Here is a 21,922-nt window from a genome sequence, read left to right as displayed (position 1 = left end):
CCAAACTCATATGGACTGAACTTGTTTATTCTTAGTTTCTCGCCACTTGGCAGCACAAGTGCCTACCATGTCTTCCAGGTTGTTATGCAAACAATTGAGAACTTGTAGAACTCAGATGCATAGTAAACTTTAACTGGAACGGGCACAAAAATAAGAATATGTCAGCACGATAGGTTATAAACCTCAAGTTGTGTGCTAGTGAAAAACTACAGGTTTTATTCTTGATTAGTTCTTGAAACTTTTTCAATACCATTAAGACTCTCACTATCTTCTTGACATTTAAGACTCTCTTGCCAAATACTCAAGAGATACTGCGGATTCTTTATCAAGACAAACACTTCACACAATTGGCCTTAGTTGGTCTTTGTTTTATCCAAAACATCAAAACTTACTAATTTCAAATGTACAAGAGTAGAAAACATTTTACTCTTACATTTGACAAGTGTTATAAACCTTCTTTAAGATGTTTCACTCAAGTTACAATCTTGGAGTATGACTCTAAGAATTGTTTTGGAACGAAGTATGACTCATATTCTTGATTTAACCATTTCAACAATTCATGATTCATCTTCTTAGCCATAGGAATGCACTAAGATGTCCTTAGAGGACCAATTGTGATATTTTTCTTAATCAATAAGATGATCACAAAACCTGATATTAAAGTACTCTCCCATCTTTTTAGATTTGAGAAACATGTATCTTTTTGCCTAATTTGATTCTTCCCATTCGTTCTGCCATACATCGAAACTTTTTCAGTGTTTCAGAATTATACTTAAACTTGTAAGTATAACCATATTAACTAAACTTTAGTAAATCATGATGAATAGTCTTATCAATCTTTTGTGATGGACTTGACAAGTGCGCAAATGTGTACTCGATCCCTTATTCCTTCACTTGACTCACATATACATGTGAACAAGGAATTAGTCTTAATTTTCCAAAGCTGAAAGTTCTCATTCATCATACAACACAACTTGCATGATTCCAAGTTTCTATCCAAATGAAACTTGGGTGATGAGAATCTTTCCTTATTTGGTAAATTTAGACACTACCACAAAAGAAAGAATCAAATTCATATTTCAAATATTGCAAGAACATACAAACATCAGTTTTTCATAAATGCCATTGCAAGGAGATATAATAAAATAATCTTTTTTATTTATTTATAAAATGCGGAAAAAAACTTTTTCCTTACAATGCAACTTTAAATGAAAGCTATGTTATTCAATATTTCCTAGCAATCTATCATAATTCCTAAGCAGCAGCTCAAAAATCCGATCTTCAAATCATGCGATTGAAATCCATCTTTGCAATCAGAATCATCATACTGTTCCTTTAAGTTTCCTTCCCTTTTCTTGATCCTACCATACATCAAAATGTAACATAGTCACATCATGTATTAAGAATCAAGAATTATAAACTTAACTGAGTTAGATAGTGGACATACCTGAAGCAGAGTCAAACTTTTTGATTCTTCCTTCTCTCAGACATTTCAAGTAGTTAGGGCAGCTTCGCAACCAATTCCCCTTCTCTTGGCAATAGAAACATAAAGACTCTTTGGGAATGGTACACGGGACTATCATAGACTTAGCCTTTCCCTTTACCTTGTGGTCAACAGGGTTGAACATGGCCAATCCCTTTCCATTGGGAAGAGAAAACTTTTCCGGACTTCCAATGTTACCTTGAGAGGGAGACCTTCCAATCAAATTTCTTTGACCTTTTCGCCAAATCATTGATGATTCAGCAACAACAAGCAAATAAAAAAGATCTATTTGGGTCATGTCGTGATCTGTCACATAGTAGTCTTTAATGAACTCACTATATGACTCAGGAAGTGACTGAAGAACCTAGTCAATAGCCAACTTCCTTGGTACATCGACACCCAACACTCTCAGCCTATCGATATGTGACTTCATCTCTAAGACGTGAGAACACACAGACCTTACATCTTCATGTTTCATTGCAAGCAGGGCTTGAGTGATCTTGAACTTTTCAAGTCTTTGAGTTTGTGGGCCAGGGAGAATAATTGGAGGAGGTGGAGGAAGAGAAGTATGATTTCCATGATCCAACCACAGAACATCATCTTCATTAGGAAAGCTTGTTTCAAGTGATTTAGGAAGATCATAGTTGTCTGAACCTGACATCTACAATGGGAGAAATTCAAGTTAGTTGATTTAAGTCCTTAATACAACACCCAATATAAAATATTTAGGCTAGGACCCAACACAATATTTTATAACTTGGAAGAGGGATGCCGTAATCCAAGCTACAAAATATTTGATGGTAGGCAAATGACGATTCAGCAATTTCCACCATGAAAAACAAAATAAATTATTAGGTTTTAATTGGATTTGAAATTCCTATATCTTTTGAGATTCATTGAACTTTTCAATGGCATGTTTAATCTCGATTGTGCCCTCTCAAGTTTGTGACTGGGATGCTGAGGATCAGAAAGAAGGTGTGAATAACCATGCAAATATACTTGGTACTCTTAATTTTTATCACCTAATCAATGTGCCAGTTAACCACACGCGCTCCACCGATCTATGATAAACTTTAAGCCACCCTTTGCCAACCTTTTTAAATCGAAGTTAGTGTGCCGATTAACTACACACGCTCCACTAACGACTTAAGCAAGGTGCAAAGTGTAATTTCATGGGTTAGCACCAAATTCACATTTTCCTAACTAACTAAGATTGGGAATCTATAAGTATTTAGTTACTTAGTATTTATCATTATACTTTTTATTAAGGGAGAATTATAATCTTGTCCTACCCATTCGGCTAACGACCCTCCACCAGTCAAGGAAGCGGTGGGTGAGAGTGGACACCCATTAAACTGACATTTTATAAGTAGTAACCATATACCCCCTTATAGACCGGCTTCGTGAATGAGGCCTACTAACGGTAAAACTGACTTTGTTCTTATACATACATACATACATACATATATATATATATATATATATATATATATATATATATATATATATATAACTATTAACTATTAATATTATAAGGGGGGGTATAAGGTTGCTGCCTATGAAATGGCAGCTTAATTGGTGTCCATTCTCACCCATCGCTTCCTTAATTGGTGGAGGGTCGTTAGCCGAACGAGTAAGACAAGGACTTTAAATCTTCATTAAAAGTATGATGAATATAAAGTAACTAAATGTTTTTATAAATTCCCAATCATAGTTACTTTAGGAAAATGTGAATAAGGTGCTAATCCATGAAATTACACTTTGCACTTTGATTAAGTCATTAGTTTAGTGTGTGTGGTTAACCGGCACACTAACCTGGACATAACAAGCTAGGAAAAGGGTAACTTATTGTTTATCAAAGTATCAGTGGAGCGCGTGTGGTTAACCGGCACATCGATTGAGGGGTAAATATTAAGGGTACCATGTAATTTGCATGGTTACTTCACACCTTGTTTTTTTATCCTCGGCATCCCAGACACAAAACCTGAAGGGCACACTTGAGAATGAAACATGCCATTGAAAAGTTCAATGATTCTCAAAGGATCTAGGAGTTTCAAAACAAATTAAAACCTAATAATTTATTTCGTTTTTCATGGTGGAAATTGGTGAATCGTCATTCACCTACCTTCAAATATTTTATAGCTTGGATTACGGCATCCCTCTTATAAGTTATAAAATATTTTGTTGGGTCCTAGCCTTAATATTACATTTGGGTGTTTTATTAAGGACTATGGTTATATCTAATCTAAACATGTCTTTCTTCTTTTTCAGATGTCTTCCAACAATGCTGCTTTTGGCACAAACCCTACCGGCTCCTTGTCTCTCATGAACCTTTGTGGGAGAGTCAACTTTGATGGATCCAACTTTATGGATTGGATCAGGAACATCAGGATGGTCACTCAGTATGAGGACAAAGAATATGTCCTCGACAAGGAGCTTAAATAACTCGAGCCGTCTGCTACTCCTGAGGAGATCATTGAATATCAAGCACATGAAAGAGATGCTACCAAAGTGGCATGTATCATGTTGGTCACTATGACAGCTGAGCTCCAAAAGTCCTATGAGGACTACTATCCTTTTGAGGTGCACTAGGATTTGATGGACCGCTACCAGCATAGTGCTCGTGAAGAGCGATACGAGATCATCTCCTCCTTGATAACAACCTGGATGAAGGATGGTGAACCCATCATGGGCCACGTGCAGAAAATGCAAAGCTATGTGGACCGTTTGCTGAAACTGAATATGAACTTCCCCGAGGAGTTGGCAATAGACATCATTTTGCACTCCTTACCTTCATGTGATGATTAACTTTCTATGACATACCACATGAACAAGGTGGAAGTCACGCTTAGCAAACTTCAATGACCCCTAAAGACCACGGAAAGTGGTCTTAAGAGTAAATCGGTTGTTACCACTCCCACTCCTACCGTGGCCCTTGTCTTGGCAATGGGGCAAGGCAAAGGAAAGAAGAGGAAGAGCCCTTTGAAGGGTACCAAGGGTAATACCCTTGATAGATCCTATTCAAGTGGAACCCATAAAGGTTTCGTCACTCCTTCTACTAACCTTAAGGAGGCTGAATGCTTCTATTGCCATGAAAAGTCGCACTAGTAGCGAAACTGCCCAAAGTACCAGCAAGATGTGAAGGATGGGAAAGTAAAACCAAACCATGCAGGTACATACACTATATTGTCTAATAATTCACCCCATTCTAATTCTTGGGTCCTTGATACAGGATGTGGTATTCACATATGTACTGATTTGCAGGGACTAAGAAGAAGTGAGAATATGGAGCATGGGAAGATAAACTTGATCATGGGGAATAGGAAAGCTTCACCTGTCACCAAGATTGGAGTTTATTCTTTGCTGCAAAGTAGTGGATTAGTATTAGATTTGAATAAGTGTTTTTACTCATCTGAAATGGCGAGAAATATTATTTCCTTTCATGGTTTGTACAAACAAGGTTTTACCTTTTCATTTGATATTGAGAGTGGTGGTATTAATGCTTTCTTTAATAATGTTTTTTTTATTTAAAAGCATTACCTTGTGATGGTGTATATGAAACTGTGTCGGTTGTTGATAACCTAGGAAATAATGTATTGTGTATCGATTCTTCCACTAGCTTGGATAAAGCATCTTTATGGCATTGTCGTCTTGGACATGTAAGCAAGAAACACATAGACCAACTCTAAAAGGATGGAGTCTTGGAGTCGTTTGACCTAAAGTCAGATGATAGTTGTGATTCTTGTTTGCTTGGGAAAATAACAAAGTCACCCTTCACTGGTACTTGTGCTAAGGGTGAGGGTTTGTTGGACGTCATACACACTGATGTGTGTGGACCCTTCAGAACCGCCACAAGAGATGCTAACCGCTTCTATGTGACTTTTACTGAAGATTTTAGTAGATATGGATATGTCTACTTAATAAAGCATAAGTCAGAGACCTTTGAAAGATTCAAATAGTTCAAGTTGGAAGTGGATAATCAGTTGGGCAGGAACATTAAGATGATACGATCTAATCGAGGTGGCGAGTATTTTAGTATCGAGTTCCTTGACTATCTTAAGGAATGTGGGATTATCTCACAATTGACACTTCCTAGGACACCACAACTAAATGGTGTGGCTGAGAGGCGCAATCGAACCTTGTTGGATATGGTTCGTTCCATGATGAGTCGAGTTTCGCTACCAATCTCATTTTGGGGGTATACCTTAGAGACTGCCACCCATATTCAGAATCTAGTCCCTACAAAGAAGGTTTCCAAAACACCTGATGAGATGTGGACCAGAAAAATGTTGGATATAGTGTCTAAGTCCATAACTATATTTGGTATGTACTTGACCTAACCCGACATGGTCCATTTGGGTTGCACTTCACCCGAACAATTTATGGATAATCTTTTGAGAATAGTATAAGTTATGATTTATTAATATATTATAAGCTCTAATATATTAATATAAAATCATATTATTTAATTACTATTGATCTATAATTAATCTAGGATTAATTTAGAGATCAAAAGTATTACTAATTAAATATGGGCTCCTATATTTATATAGTGTGAGCTAATGCTTATTTGGAATGGGCTAGGCTTGCTTGGAAAGTCCATGGATACTCCATGGAGCTTTAACCCATGGATCTCATGGAAACGAAAAGACATGGGTATTAGGGTTTACATGGATGTAACCCTAATCCACCACACTATATAAAGGAGGCTTTGGTTCTTGAAATCACACTAGTTGTGGTGAGTAAAGTAAGAGGGCCGATTTCAAGATAGTTGTGACTATTCTCTAAAGGTTCCAAAGTTTGTGGTGATTTGTGATTTCCATTTGAGGCATCCACACTATTAGTGCTAGGCTCTAAAACTCCAAGCAATCAACTACAACTACAAGGTATGTAATTCTACTAGCTTTATTTGATTCTAGTTCCCCATTCCATGCTAGATAGGATACGAACCATGGAAAAATAATTTTTTGCATGTATCTTAGTCAAACATAGATCGAAGGTTTCTAGGGTTGCATGTACACCATAGGAGTGTTAGAATGCTCAAAACCCATTAAAAAGTTCCCAATCTGGACCACATCAAGATTTGGGGTTACGAGGCTTTTCTGAGGCGTGAGTCTCACGATAAGCTCGAACCTCGAAGTGAGAGGTGTATTTTCATCGGCTACCCACAGAGATCTTTTGGTTACCTCTTCTACAGACCTAGTGATAATGTGGTCTTTGTAGCAAGGAGAGGACTCTTTCGCAAGAGAAAATTCATGAGCCGAGGAAATAGTGCGAGGCAAATTGACCTTGAAGAAATTCAAGAGTCAAGTGGTGAAGGAACCTCAAACCCTAGCAATCAACCTTAGGAGGATACTACTGTTGATCCGACAGAAGAGTCTGTACCTCTGAGGTGTTCTACTAGCTTTATTTGATTCTAGTTCCCCATGCCTTGCTAGATAGGATAAGAGCCTTGGAAAAATAATTATTTGCATGTATCTTAGTCAAACATAGATCCAAGGTTTCTAGGGTTGCATGTACACCATAGGAGTGTTAGAATGCTCAAAACCCATTAGTGGTATCAGTGCCTAGGCTTGTTTGTTTGATACTTGATGTAAAATAGTGGAAAAAGTCGATTTTCTTGTTGTCTGCATGATGAACTCGCTGAGTCCATGGGGGGACTCGCCGAGTCCATGACCAAATTCATCCTACTCGTCGAGTAGGTTTGTGCACTCGACGAGTAGAAGCCTCAGAATGCAAATTTTCCACTTTTGCTGCTGGAAATACACTAGAAGCGTTACCCTAAACTGTTTTGGTGTTTTAAAACTTGTTTTAGTTGGTGTAATGGCTGTTCTAATCCGTTTACAATAGGTTATATCAAAATTTCATGCATTGTATGTGTTCATACAATCCTTGAAACTTTGATGATCATATTCATGTTCTTGAACTTATGAAGATTAGATGATCATAGGAATTGTTTGTAACCTCTTAGTAGTTTAATTCTTGAACATAAAGTGTTTTAATGGAGTCCATAACTTGTCCTCAAGTTAATAAAACCAAAGTTCACACTTTAATAAAATCCATTAAAAGAACACAAGTGTTAGAAAAATGAAGAGTCTTCATTTTAATACTCAATTAAATTCATAAGTTATAAGAAATGAGAAGTTTTGAAAGTTTACAAAACTTTCCCTCAGGTTTTGGAACAAGTAATGTTATGTTTAAAACTTTAGTTCCAACCCATAGAATTTTAAAAGTTAAAATTCAACCCTTATACTTTATAATATTATAAGTTAATATATATATATATATATATATATATATATATATATATATATATATATATATATATGTATAAGATCAAGTCGTCTTACCGCTAGTATGCCTCATTCATGAAGCCGGTCTATAAGGGGGTATAAGGTTGTTGCCTATAAAATGGCAACTTAATGGGTGTCCACTCTCACCCACCGCTTCCTTGATCGGTGGAGGGTCGTTAGCCGAACGGGTAGGACAAGGACTTATAAATTCTCATTAAAAGTATAATGATAATACTAAAGTAACTAAAGTTTATTGAATTCCCAATCTTAGTTATTTTAGGAAAATGTGAATAAGGTGCTAATCCATGAAATTACACTTTACACTTTGTTTAAGTCGTTAGTGGAGCGTGTGTGGTTAACCGGCACACTAACTTGAACTTAACAAGGTAGGTAAAGGGTGACTTAATGTTTGTCATAGTATCGATGGAGCTTGTGTGGTTAACCGACACATCAATTGAGGGGTAACAAATTAAGGGTACCAAGTAATTTGCATGGTTACTTCACACATTGTTTTGTGATCCTCGGCATCCCAGTCACAAAACTTGAAGGGCACACTCGAGATTGAAACATGCCATTGAAGAAAGTTCAATGAATCTCAAAGAATCTAGGAGTTTCTAAACGAATTAAAACCCAATTAAATATTTCATATTTCATGGTGGAAATTGGTGAATCGTCATTCACCTACCTTCAAATATCTTATATCTTATATTAAGGCATCCCTCTTCTAAGTTATAAAATCTTGTGTTGGGTCCTAGCCTTAATACTACAATTGGGTGTTTTATTAAGGACTATCACTAAATCTAATCAAATATATTCCCTCTTCTTTGATGTCTTCCAATAACAATGCTTCTGGCTCAAACCCTACTAGCTCCTTCTCTCTCATGAATCTTTGTGGGAGAGTCATCTTTGATGGATCCAACTTTACTGATTAGATCAGAAACATCAGGATGGTCACTCGGTATGAGAAAAAAGAATATGTTCTCGACAAGGAGCTAAAGGTACCCGACCAAATGCTACTCCTGAAGAGCTTGTTGAATATGATGTACATGAAAGAGATGCTACAAAAGTGGCATGCATCATGATGGCCACCATGACAGCCGAGCTCCAAAAGTCCTATTAGAACTATTATCCTTTTGAGATGCACCAGGACTTGATGGACCGCTACCATCAAAGTGCTCGTCAAGAGCAATACGAAATAATCTCCTCTATGATAACAAGCCGAATGAAGGATAGTGAACCCATCACGGGCCACATGCAGAAAATGCAAAGGTATGTGGACCGTTTACTGAAGCTGAATGTGAACTTTCCTGAGGAGTTAGCAATAGACATCATTTTGCACTCCTTGCCATCGTGTTATGATCAATTCCGCATGACATATCACATGAAAAAGGAAGAAGTCACCCTTAGAAAACATCAAGGACTCTTGAAGACCGCCGAAAGTGGTCTAAAGGGTAAGTCGGTTGTTACTACTGCTACTCCTACTCCAACTGCGGCCAATGTATTGGAAATCGGGCATGGCAAAGGGAAGAAGAGAAAGAACCCTTCTAAGGGTACCAAGGGTAACACCATTGAAGGCTCCTCTTCAAGCAAAAGCAAGAATGGTTTTGTCACTCCTTCTGCTAACCCTAATGAGGCTGAATGCTTCTATTGCCATGAAAAGTCGCACTGGAAGCGAAACTGCCCAAAGTACGAACAAGATTTGAAGGATGGGAAAGTAAAACCCAACCATGCAGGTATATACACTATATTGTCTAATAACTCACCTCATTCTAAGTCTTGGGTCCTTGATACAGGTTGTGGTATTCACATATGTTGTGATTTGCAGGGACTAAGAAGAAGTGAGAATGTGGAGCAGGGAAAGATAAACTTGATCATGGGAAATAGGAAAGCTTCACCTGTCACCAAGATAGGAGTTTATTCTTTTGTTCTAAATAGTGGGTTTACATTAGATTTGAATAACTATGATTATTCGCGAGAAATGGCAATAAATGTTATTTCCTTTCATGCATTGTATAAACAAGGTTTTACCTTTTATTTTGATAATAATAATTGTAGTATTGATGCTTTCTTTAATAATGTTCTTTATTTTAAAGCATTACCTTGTGATGGAGTGTATGAAACTATATCTGTTGTAGATAATCTAGGAAATAATGTATTGTGTATTGACTCTTCCACTAGCTTAGATAAAGCATCTTTATGGCATTGTCGTCTTGGACATGTAAGCAAGAAACGCATAGGCCAACTCCAAAAGGATGGAGTCTTGGAGTCATTTGACCTAAAGTCAGATGATAGTTGTGAATCTTGTTTGCTTGGTAAAATGACAACGTAACCTTTTACTGGCACTTGTGCTAGGGGTGAAGGTTTGTTGGACCTCATACACATGGATGTGTGTGGACCCTTCAGAACCACCACAAGAGATGCTAATCGCTTCTATGTGACTTTTACTGAAGATTTTAGTAGATATAGATATGTCTACCTAATCAAGCATAAGTCAGAAACCTTTGAGAAGTTCAAAGAGTTTAAGCAAGAAGTGGAGAATCAGTTGGGCAGGAACATTAAGATGATTCGATCCGATCATGGTGGTGAGTATCTTAGTATCGAGTTCCTTGAGTATCTTAAGGAATGTGGGATTGTCTCACAATTGACACCTCCTAGGACACCACAGTTAAATGGTGTAGCTGAGAGGCACAATCGGACCTTGTTGGACATGGTTCGTTCCATGATGAGTCGAGCTTCGCTACCAATCTCATTTTGGGGGTATGCCTTAGAGACTGACGCCCATATCCTGATTCTAGTCCCTACAAAGAAGGTTTCCAAAACACCTCACGGGGTATGGACTGGAAAAGTTCCCAATCTAGACCACATCAAGATTTGGGGTTGAGAGGCTTTCATGAGACGCGAGACTCACGATAAGTTCGAACCCCGAGGTGAAAGGTGTATTTTCATCGGCTATCCACAGAAATCCTTTGGCTATATCTTCTATAGAGCCAGTGATAATGTGGTCTTTGTAGCAAGAAGAGGATTCTTTCGAGAGAGAGAGAATTCATGAGCCAAGGAGACAGTGGGAGGAAAAATGACCTTGAGGAAATTCAAGAGTCAAGTGGTGAAGGAACCTCAAACCCTAGCCCTCAACCTGAGGAGGAAACTCCTGTTGAGCCGATTGAAGAATCTATACCTCTGAGGCGTTCCACCAGAGTTAAGAATGCACCTGAGCATTAATATGGTTTCCATATTACTGTAGAAGGTGAGACACTTATTAGTGATAACACACCGATAAATCTGGATGAGCCTAACAACTACACGGAAGCCATGGCAGGCCCTGAGGTTGCTAATGGAAAGAGGCTATGGATAGCGAGATACAGTCCATGTATGACTATCAAGTTTGGAATTTGGTTGATCGTAAGATAGTTGGGTGCAAATGGATCTTCAAGAAGAAGACCGACATGGATGGTAATATACACATTTATAAGGCACGATTGGTTACAAAGGGTTATTCTCAAACTCTGGGAGTTGATTATAATGAGACCTTTTCACCAGTGACCAAGATTAAGTCTATTAGGAAATATGGCAAATGGATGGCAAAACCGCTTTCCTTAATGGAAAGTTGACTGAAGATGTTTACATGGTTCAGCCAGAGGGTTTTGTCAGTACAGAGTACCCCAATAGAGTGTGTAAGCTCGAGAAATCCATTTATGGATTGAAACAGGCACCTCGCAGATAGAATCTTTGTTTTGATGAGAAAGTCAAAGAATTTGGCTTTTCAAGGAGTGAAGATGAATCTTGTGTCTATATCAAGGCTAGTGGGAGCATAGTTAGCTTTTTGGTGCTGTATGTGGATGACATACTACTCATAGGAAATGACAACCGAACCCTATAGGAAGTAAAGTCCTGGCTTGGGAAGTGTTTCGCTATGAAGGACCTTGGTGAAGCTGCCTATATCCTAGGGATAAGGATTTTGAGAAACAGGAGTAAAAGACTAATTGGACTTAGTCAAAGCACGTATGTGGATAAAGTGTTGAAAAGATTCAACATGCATAACTACAAGAAGGGTGAGTTACCCATCCAGAGTAGCGTCAGATTGAGTAAGACACAAAGCACTAGTACAGAGGCTGAGATAGCAGAAATGAGTCGAATACCTTATGCTTCAGCTGTAGGATCGATCATGTATGCTATGACGTGTACTCGACCTGATGTAGCCTTTGCTTTGAGCATGGTTAGCAGGTATCAGGGGAACCCTAGCAAGGCACACTGGACTGTGGTAAAGAATATCCTCAAGTACCTTCGAAGGACTAAGGACTGGGTCCTTACCTTTGGTGGGAGTGATGACTTGAGAGTTGTAGGGTATAATGATGCTAGCTTTCAGAATGACAAGGATAATTTTCGCTCTCAGTCGGGCTGGGTCTTTACCCTAAACGGAGGGGCAATTACTTGGAAAAGTTCCAAGCAGGAGACATTGGCTAATTCCACTTGTGAATCAGAGTATATAGCAGCAAGCGAGGCAGTAAAGGAGGCTATATGGCTAAAGAACTTCATTGGAGACCTTGGAGTTGTACCAGCTATAAAGGAGCCAATGAATATTTTCTATGACAACAATAGTGCGGTTGCCTTAGCCAAGGAACCAAGAGATCATGGGAGATCCAGACACATTGACAGAAAATATCTCTTCATCAGACATCTAATAGAAGAAGGAATCCTCATAGCAAAGAGGGTATCATCGGATGAGAACCCAAGAGATCCCCTCACGAAGGGACTGACTCGGGCTAAGCATCTCCAGCATGCTCAGAGCATAGGGCTGAAGGATGATATTAGTTTTAGTAGCTAGATAATCTTGAAATTTATAAAATGTAATTGACATTTGATGATAAATAAAAGCTGTTATTTATGAGTAAAGTGTTGCTATCACTTGTCAATCGTTTACTATTATTTCTTTTTGCATGTTTGACTTCCAAAATAATTATGTTATGGTTTATATCATATGATTCAAAATCTCCACAGTCGGTCATATGTTGGAAGTAGATATGAATCAAGACTGTCATGGGTTGGCTTGTAGAGGTCTAAGATGTTAGACAAAGCACTCATGAGTGCTCATAAGTTCTGAGTATTGGATTCAACCCACGCTCACTTGTATCACTTCATGGAATTTATCTCAAGTGATCGTGAGACGATAATATCATATAAGTCTTCAAACCTAGAGATATGATTTGTTGCCTATGAGTTGGTTATGCATTGATTGTACGAAAACACATTGATAACTCGATGTTATAAAACGTACCTTTGTGTGTAATTCAACAAGTAGTAGAGCAAACATATGAGTCGAAGTTTATCTGTTCCTTCTAAGATTAGAAGCGACATCTGGGCCCCATGATGATTTTGTTTTGACTTATGTATCAGGCCCGGTTAGAACTAAATTGATGTGTTCAGTTATGTTCTATGTCAAACAAATCGGATATCGGGAAACAAATGCTGGATAATAAGCAAGACCATGTTCCATGTATTTGTCCGGCTGATATCTAGAATAGAGGATTATATGATCACTTATCTAAAATGGCCCCTTCTAGTTCAACAGAGTTTCAGGAGCTATGATTGCTGATCGGTTCCTGAAGTCATACTTGCAACTATAGTTATTAGACTTATCCAAGTGGGAGAGTGTTGGATATACTGTCTAAGTCCATAACTATATTTGGTATGTACTTGACCTGACCCGACATGGTCCATTTGGGTTGCACTTCCCCTGAACAATTTATGGATAATCTTTTGAGAATAGTATAAGTTATGATTTATTAATATATTATAAGTTCTAATATATTAATATAAAATCATATTATTTAATTAGTATTGATCTATAATTAATCTAGGATTAATTAAGAGATCAAAAGTATTACTAATTAAATATGGGCTCCTATATTTATATAGTGTGAGCTAATGCTTATTTGGAATGGGCTAGGCTTGCTTGGAAAGTCCATGGATACTCCATGGAGCTTTAACCCATGGATCTCATGGAAACGAAAAGACATGGGTATTAGGGTTTACATGGATGTAACCCTAATCCACCACACTATATAAAGGAGGTTTTGGTTCTTGAAATCACACTGGTTGTGGTGAGTAAAGTAAGAGGGCCGATTTCAAGATAGTTGTGACTATTCTCTCAAGGTTCCAAAGTTTGTGGTGATTTGTGATTTCCATTTGAGGCATCCACACTATTGGTTCTAGGCTCTAAAACTCCAAACAATCAACTACAACTACAAGGTAAGTAATTCTACTAGCTTTATTTGATTCTAGTTCCCCATTCCATGCTAGATAGGATAAGAACCTTGGAAAAATAATTATTTGTATGTACTCAAACATGGATCCAAGGTTTATAGGGTTTCATGTACAGCATATGAGTGTTAGAATGCTAAAAACCAATTAAAAAGTTCCCAATCTGGACCACATCAAGATTTCGGGTTACGAGGCTTTTCTAAAGCGCGAGTCTCACGATAAGCTCGAACCTCGAAGTGAGAGGTGTATTTTCATCGGCTACCCACAGATATCCTTTGGTTACCTCTTCTACAGACCTAGTGATAATGTGGTCTTTGTAGCAAGGAGAGGAGTCTTTCACAAGAGAAAATTAATGAGCCGAGGAAACAGTGGGAGGCAAATTGACCTTGAAGAAATTCAAAAGTCAAGTGGTGAAGGAACCTCAAACCCTAGCAATTAACCTGTGGAGGAAACTACTGTTGATCCGACAGAAGAGTATGTACCTCGGAGGTGTTCCACGAGAGTTGGGAATGCACCTAAGCATTAATATGGTTTGCATATTATTGCAGAAGGTAATACACTTATCAATGATAACACACTGGTGAGTCTGGATGAACCTAACAGCTACACGGAAGCCATGGTAGGCCTTGAGGCTGCTAAATGGAAAGAGGTTATGGAGAGCAAGATACAATCTATGTATGCCAATCAATTTTGGAGCTTTGTTGACAATGTACTAGGTCGCAAGATAGTCGGGTGCAAATGGATCTTCAATAAGAAGACCTACATGGATGGTAATGTACATACTTATAAGGCGCGACTGGTTGCAAAGGGCTTTTCTCAAAATTCGGGAGTTGATTATGATGAGACCTTTTCACCAGTAGCGAAGATTAAGTCAATTAGGGTTATGTTAGCCATTGCTACATTTCATGATTATGAAATATGGAAAATGGATGTCAAAACTGCTTTCCTTAATGGAAATTTGGCTGAGGATGTTTCATGAGTCAGCCAGAGGGTTTTGTCAATATAGGGTACACTAATAGAGTAGGTAAGCTTGAGAAATCCATCTATGGATTAAAGAAAGCACCTCGCAGATGGAATCTTTGCTTTGATGAGAAAGTCAAAGAGTTTGGATTTTCGAGGAGTGAAGATGAATCTTGTGGATATGTCAAGGCTAGTGGGAGTATAGTTAGCTTTTTGCTATTGTATGCGGATGACATACTACTCATAGGAAATAACATCCGAACTCTACAGGAAGTGAAGTCCTCAATTGGGAAGTGTTTTGGTATGAAGGACCTTGGAGAAGCTGCCTATATCCTAGGGATAAGGATTTTGAGAGACAGGAGTTAAAGACTAATTGGACTTAGTCAGAGTACCTACTTAGAGAAGGTGCTGAATAGATTCAGCATGTAGAATTCCAAGAAAGAGGAGTTATCGATCCAGAGTAACGCCAGACTGAGTAAGACTCAGAGTCCGAGTACAGAGGATGAGATAGCAGAAATACGTCGAGTACCGTATGCTTCCATTATAAGCTCGATCATGTATGCTATGACTTGTACTCGTCCTGATGTGGCCTTTTCATTGATCATGGTCAGCAGATATTAGGAGAACCCTGGCAAGGCTCACTAGACTACGGTAAAGAACATTCTCAAGTACCTGCGGAGGATTAAGGACCGGGTCCTTACCCTCGGCAGGAGTGATCACTTGAGAGTATTGGGGTATAGTGATGTTAGCCTTCAGATTGATAGGGCTAATTTCTGCTCTCAGTCAGGCTGGGTATTTACCTTAAATGGAGGAGCAATTTCTTGGAAAAGTTCCAAGCAGGAGACAATGCCGGATTCAACTTGCGAATCAGAGTAGATAGCGACAAGCAAGGCAGCGAAGGAGGCTATATGGCTAAAGAACTTCATTGGAGACCTTAGCGTTGTACCAGCTATAAAGGAGCCTATAGAGATTATCTGGGATAGTGAAAGCACAGTTGCCTTAGCAAAGGCACCAAGGGATCACGGGAGATCCAGACACATCGATAGAAAATACCATTTCATCAAACATCAAGTAGAAGAAGGTCTCTTCATCGCAAAGAGGGTATCATCGGATGAGAACCCGACAGATCCCTTCACGAAGGGACTGGGCAGGGTTAAGCATCTCTAGCATGCAAGGCGCATAGGGCTGAAGGATGATATTAGTTTTAGTAGTTAGATAGCTTTGAAATGTGTAAATTGTAATTGACATTTGATGATGAATATAAATTTGTATTTATTTATGAGTAAAGTGTTGCTATCCTTTGTCAATTGTTTACTATCATTTCATTTTGCATGTTTTGACTTCCAAAATAATTACGTTATGTTATTTCATATTATTCAAATTCTCCACAGTCAGTTATATGTTTGAAGTAGATACGAATTAAGATTGTCATGTGTTGGCTTGTAGAGGTCTAAGATGTCGGACATAGCAAAGTAGTGCTACAACACTCATGAGTGCTCATAAGTTCTGAGTATTGGATTCAAGCCACGCTCACTGATATCACTTCATGGAATTTATCTCGAGTGATCGTGAGACGGTAATATCGTATAAGTCTTCAAACCTAGAGATATGACCTGTTGCCTATGAGTTGGTTATACATTGATTGTACGAAAACGTATTGGGAACTCGATGTTACAAAACATGCATTTGTGTATGATTCATCAAGTAGTAGAACAAGCATATGCGTCGATGTTTATCTTTTCCTTCTTGGATTTGAAGCGATATATGTGACCCTCGATGATTTTGTGTTGACCCATCTACCGGGCTCGGTCAGAACTAAGTTGATGTGTTCAATTAAGTTCTATGTCAAACAAATCGGAAATCAGGAAACAAACTGCTGGACAATAAGTAACACATTGTTCCATGTATTTGCCCAACTGATATCTAGAATAGAGGATTATATGATCACTTATCTTAAATGGTGTATCATCATCATCTCAGCTCCGAGAGACCTTGAAAGAGCTACGATTGTTGATCGGTTCCTGATGTCATATTTTAAGTTATAGTTATTAGACTTATCCAAGTGGGAGACTGTTGGATAAGGTGTCTAACTCCATAACTATTTCTGGTATGTACTTGACCCGGTTTGGCATGGTCCATTTAGGTTGCATGGCATCATGCACTTGGGTAGACTAAAATGAGAGAAAGGACACTTATGGTTTATTAATATATTATAAGTTCTAATATATTCATAATATTATTTAATTATTATTGATCAAGAATTAATTTGTAATTAACTAAGTGATCAAAAGGAGACTAATTAAATATATGGGTTGATTGTGCAAATCATCCATTCTTGTATAGTGGGCTAATGATCCATGGTTTATCAAGTTGGGCTAAAACCCATAAGATGCTCCATGGAGCCTCCAAGGTGTTTTTGAACCCATGGATGCAAGAAATGAAAATCCATGTCAATTAGGGTTTACATGGTGTAACCCTAATTGTGACACACTATATAAGCATCATGTTGTAGACCAAAATCGGCCACTAAGTAAGAAAAGTGAGGGCTAGATGATTTCTAGAGTGTTTGCATTTCTCTGTAAGTTATTCCAAGTGCTTTGGTGTTGTGTTAGACATTTGAGGCATCACACTTGAGGTGCTAGGCTCACAAGGTTCTCAAGGAATCCAAGAAACTAAAGGTATGTCTTTCTTACTAACTTTTATGTTTAAAAGTTCCCCATGTATGCTAGATAGGTTATAAACCTTGGAAAAACAAATTTGCATGTATCATTGAAAAACATAGATCCAAGGTTTCTAGGGTTGCATGTACACCATAGGAGTGCTCGAATGCTCTAAACCCTACACAACCGACCACCTGGGACCTATACCTCTATTACAAACCCATTTCGGTCCCAAAACCATACCAACACCCCTACATGACCAAGTAATGGTCAACCTGTACCACCAACTGATCACCTGCAACCTGTACCCCTATTAATTAAAAATATTATTTTATATCTTTCTAATTAATTTATATATTAATTTATATTTTGTATGGTAATAATAAAAACAAAGTTACTATGGATGTTACACTTAATTAATATTATATATTAATGTAAATAATATATTAATGTATAACACTATATTGGTCATCATTATCACTGTCGTCGTTCAAATTGCACCTCCCATGTAGCCTGCTAGTAATCGGAAGTGATGGCCTGCGTCGATGTCCCTTCAGCTCGGAATGATAATCTATTTAAACCCTCCCCTTATATCAAAATTTTCATTCTTTTATCTTCATTACAATCCTACGATAAGTTCGATTTGCTCCTCCTCTATGAGAAAAAATCCGATGATCAATGGAAACAAAGATGAATGCCGATCCATGGGAAAATCCGAGGCTTCAAGTCTGGAGTGTAAGCAGTGAACCACCAAAAACACACCATTAGTAGAGCATGGGAAAGAAAAGGATAGGAGATTCACCATTAGAGTTGTTCATGGCGGGTATTTTACCGACTATCCAGGTAAATCATATGAAAAGAAAAAAGTTCACTTTAAAACTTTTGTCAACATCGATTTGCTTAACATGGAAATACTTGGTCTTTTTTCCAAAAGCTTGGGTTATACAGCTATGGGAAACCAATATCATATGCAAACCGAAGAAAATTGTGGTTTGTCCATGATTCCAATTTTGAACGATGATTGTTTGGGAACTTTCAAAATGATCGTTAGGGCACACCAATTCTGAGAGATTGAACATCTGTATGTTGAACACAAGACTATATATGTTCCAATTAATTTCCCCCACTTCATGATGAACTCACCATCCAAAAGAGTTGATAAGCTTATTCATCTGTTTGTAATGGAACACCGAATGGAAATAGTTGATGATGGAATAGCATACATCATGCATATGCTAAACATGACCATTCCCAGAGGAAAAATGGAAGATGCAATGGACATGGCCAAGGAGAATATGATTGCATGGAAAAACATAATGTAGGCGACCTATTTTGTAATCCATTTCATGTTTAAGACATAGTATATATGCTGTATATTTTGGATGGAATAGAACATCCTATTTTGTAAGCAATATGAAACTCTTTTTTTTTTGTTTAATGTTATATATGATGTGTCTATATGTTAATGTTGTTTTGATTCTAATTGTCTTAGGGGTAAATGGGAAGTAATGAAAAAATATTAATTTTATATTGTAATCTTGAGTGTATTTCATACTTATAAATTGGTTTTTAAGGCTAAGTTCTAGGTCAGATTTAAGTTCCATGGGTATATCCGACATTTGCACCATGGTGGTTTGAATCAATCATAAGTTGCTTCAACAAGTGATGTGTGTACCTTTACTTTTAACTGCATGAGTTTTATCCATGTTTTGCTTCATTGGTTTGTAAAAAAAGCAATGTACTTTGCAACTTAGTTCCATGTTAGAGTTATGTTATTGGTTAGATTAGTTAGTTTGTCCCATGTTATAATTTCCCGTTGTATGCTGCTTTTGTGTCTGTAGGGGTATAGTATCTATATTCATACCACTCCATACTACTATTAGAAATTAATGAATACTATTAAAACTGTGTTTGAGATGTAAGGGTATAATGGTCATTCGGTATAGAAAAGGATAAGCAAAAGGAAGCAACACCTAAGTAAATGCAACTAAGTTCCATGTTAGAATTATGTTTTTGGTTAGACCTGTTACTATGTCCCATGTCTGTTTTAAACCTATGGAGATTATGCTAAAGTAGGGGTATATCCGTCAGTTATTTGTTATTATCATAAAACAAAGAAAATGTTATAATTTTCCATTTGAGGATACTTTTGTGTCTGCAAGGGTATATTATCTATATTTATGTTAATGGAAATGTTATACCACTCCAAACTATTGTTAGAAATTAATGAATACTGTTAAAACTGTGTTTGAGATGTAAGGGTAAAATGGCCACTCAGTATAGAAAATGAAAAGAAAAAGGTAACAACACCTAAGGGTATGCATCTCAAACACATAGAAATGATAAAAAAAATAAGTTAATCTTGGATACATATATGATGTTCATAACTAAAATTCAACAAAAAGAGTATGAGAGGAATCAGGGGTATTTTTGTCATTTGTTTTTAATTCTAATTGTGAAGGTTAATTAAAAACAATGTTCAACCACAATTACATTTATTTTATCAAATGAGGAAAGTATGAATGATTCTACCTGTGTTTGTGTTAGACCAGTTCACGAGGAAGCAGGGGTATTTTCATCAAATGTTTATCTTTTAAATCATTGTTTTGTTTTTTCATAACCCAATAACTTACATAGAACCATTCAGCTTAGTTGGTCAGTGTACATGTAGTTAATGATATATTTGGAAATAGCATGGGTTCGAACTTCACTAGTAACAATTTTTTTTATAATGTACATAACTTTTTAAATATTTCAGAGGGTAAATCAATCATTAAGGAAATATCTTTTTTTGTTTCTCGATATCTCCTTGATCATCGATACATATTGCGTAAATATGAATTTTGAGAAAATATGAATTCCCATCGAAACATTATCTGCTTACTACAAATGGATTGCAACTACGTTTATACTTCAACCAGAAATTGATACTTCAACCTGAAATTCATACAGGTACACATACAACATTAAATTTCTACATGGACATAAAAAACAATTATCCTCATAAAATGAATCGTTTCTATTTCTTTTATAATGTGATCTTTTTCTTTTATGCACACCAACTATTTGTTAAAATACTTCACTGAACAGGAAACATATATTACTTATTGATGTTGTTGTAAACTGAATATGGATGAGTCTTGGATGGTATCCTATAGAACATCAGTAACATATTTAAAGAGTGTTGCATAATTTTTGAAATATGCAGTACACAATTACAAGATTTCAAACAATATGGATCCTGTAGATACCAAAAAAAAAAGATAAGAATTCCATGTCCATGTGTCATGTGTGTAAACCACATATCTCATTCGGTGGATGTGGTAGATGATCACCTATTCAAGAATAGAATTGATCAAACATACAAGAATTGAAATAAGCATGGAGAAACAGTGGAACCACCAAGAAGATATATATATGAACAAAATTTTTACATGGACACGTGTCACACCCCAAAACCGGAACGGCGGAAACGTTTTGGGGTGGAGGACGTCATATTTAGTATCACAAGACAGGTATCATAGTAATCAAAGTAATGAACAACCATTTCATTAGAAACAAAAGTGTTTACAAAGTATGTGTTCACAAAACATAATTTACCTATGTAAATATCAAAACAAGACATGAAGCTATACTACTCCATCTTCTAAATTCCCAACGCAAGTACCTGTCAACCAGTTTCTTGAGAATGTAAGTTATTTTGAAAGAGTTGATCAGCAATTAAGCTGGTGAGCTCATAAGATTTTATTGATGTAAGTAAGCTGTAGAAAGTTGTAGTAATTTGTAAGTTCTATTTAGAAAATTTTACCTGTTCCTCCAGAAAATCCTATATTTCCTGCTTTGATGAAAGATAAGTAAAAATGACTCTACAATCCTTTCTATGAGTACTAAGTAGATACAAGTTATATAAAACCCTAAGTAAACAAAGAATCGATTGTGTGTATCTGCCCTAAGCCCATAACCAAACAAAAAAACAGGAAATGAGGCGGAAGGCACACATCCGATTGTTTGTTAGATCATCGTTGTATATAACCCTGACGTATTGACTTAGTACTCACGGAGTTAACTATAATCGTTCCTTTATATTTGATGAAAAGATTCTTTAAGAAAACCCTTATTTCTTATAATTAAAATGGTAACCACAGTGGTTCCTTCTATAATCACTTAGTTTATACTAGCTATATATAATCTAATATCGAACAGCTAGTTAATTGTGTGAATCTGCCGTAAGTCCACAACAAAACAAGCAACAGGAAATGAGGCAGAAA

This window comes from Lactuca serriola, chromosome 6 (genome assembly GCF_051521515.1).
Source record: "Lactuca serriola cultivar US96UC23 chromosome 6, Lser_US96UC23_V15, whole genome shotgun sequence".
NCBI classification, from domain to species: Eukaryota; Viridiplantae; Streptophyta; class Magnoliopsida; order Asterales; family Asteraceae; genus Lactuca; species Lactuca serriola.
The sequence above is the reverse complement of the archived record's forward strand: the minus strand, read 5'-3'. Positions refer to the sequence as shown.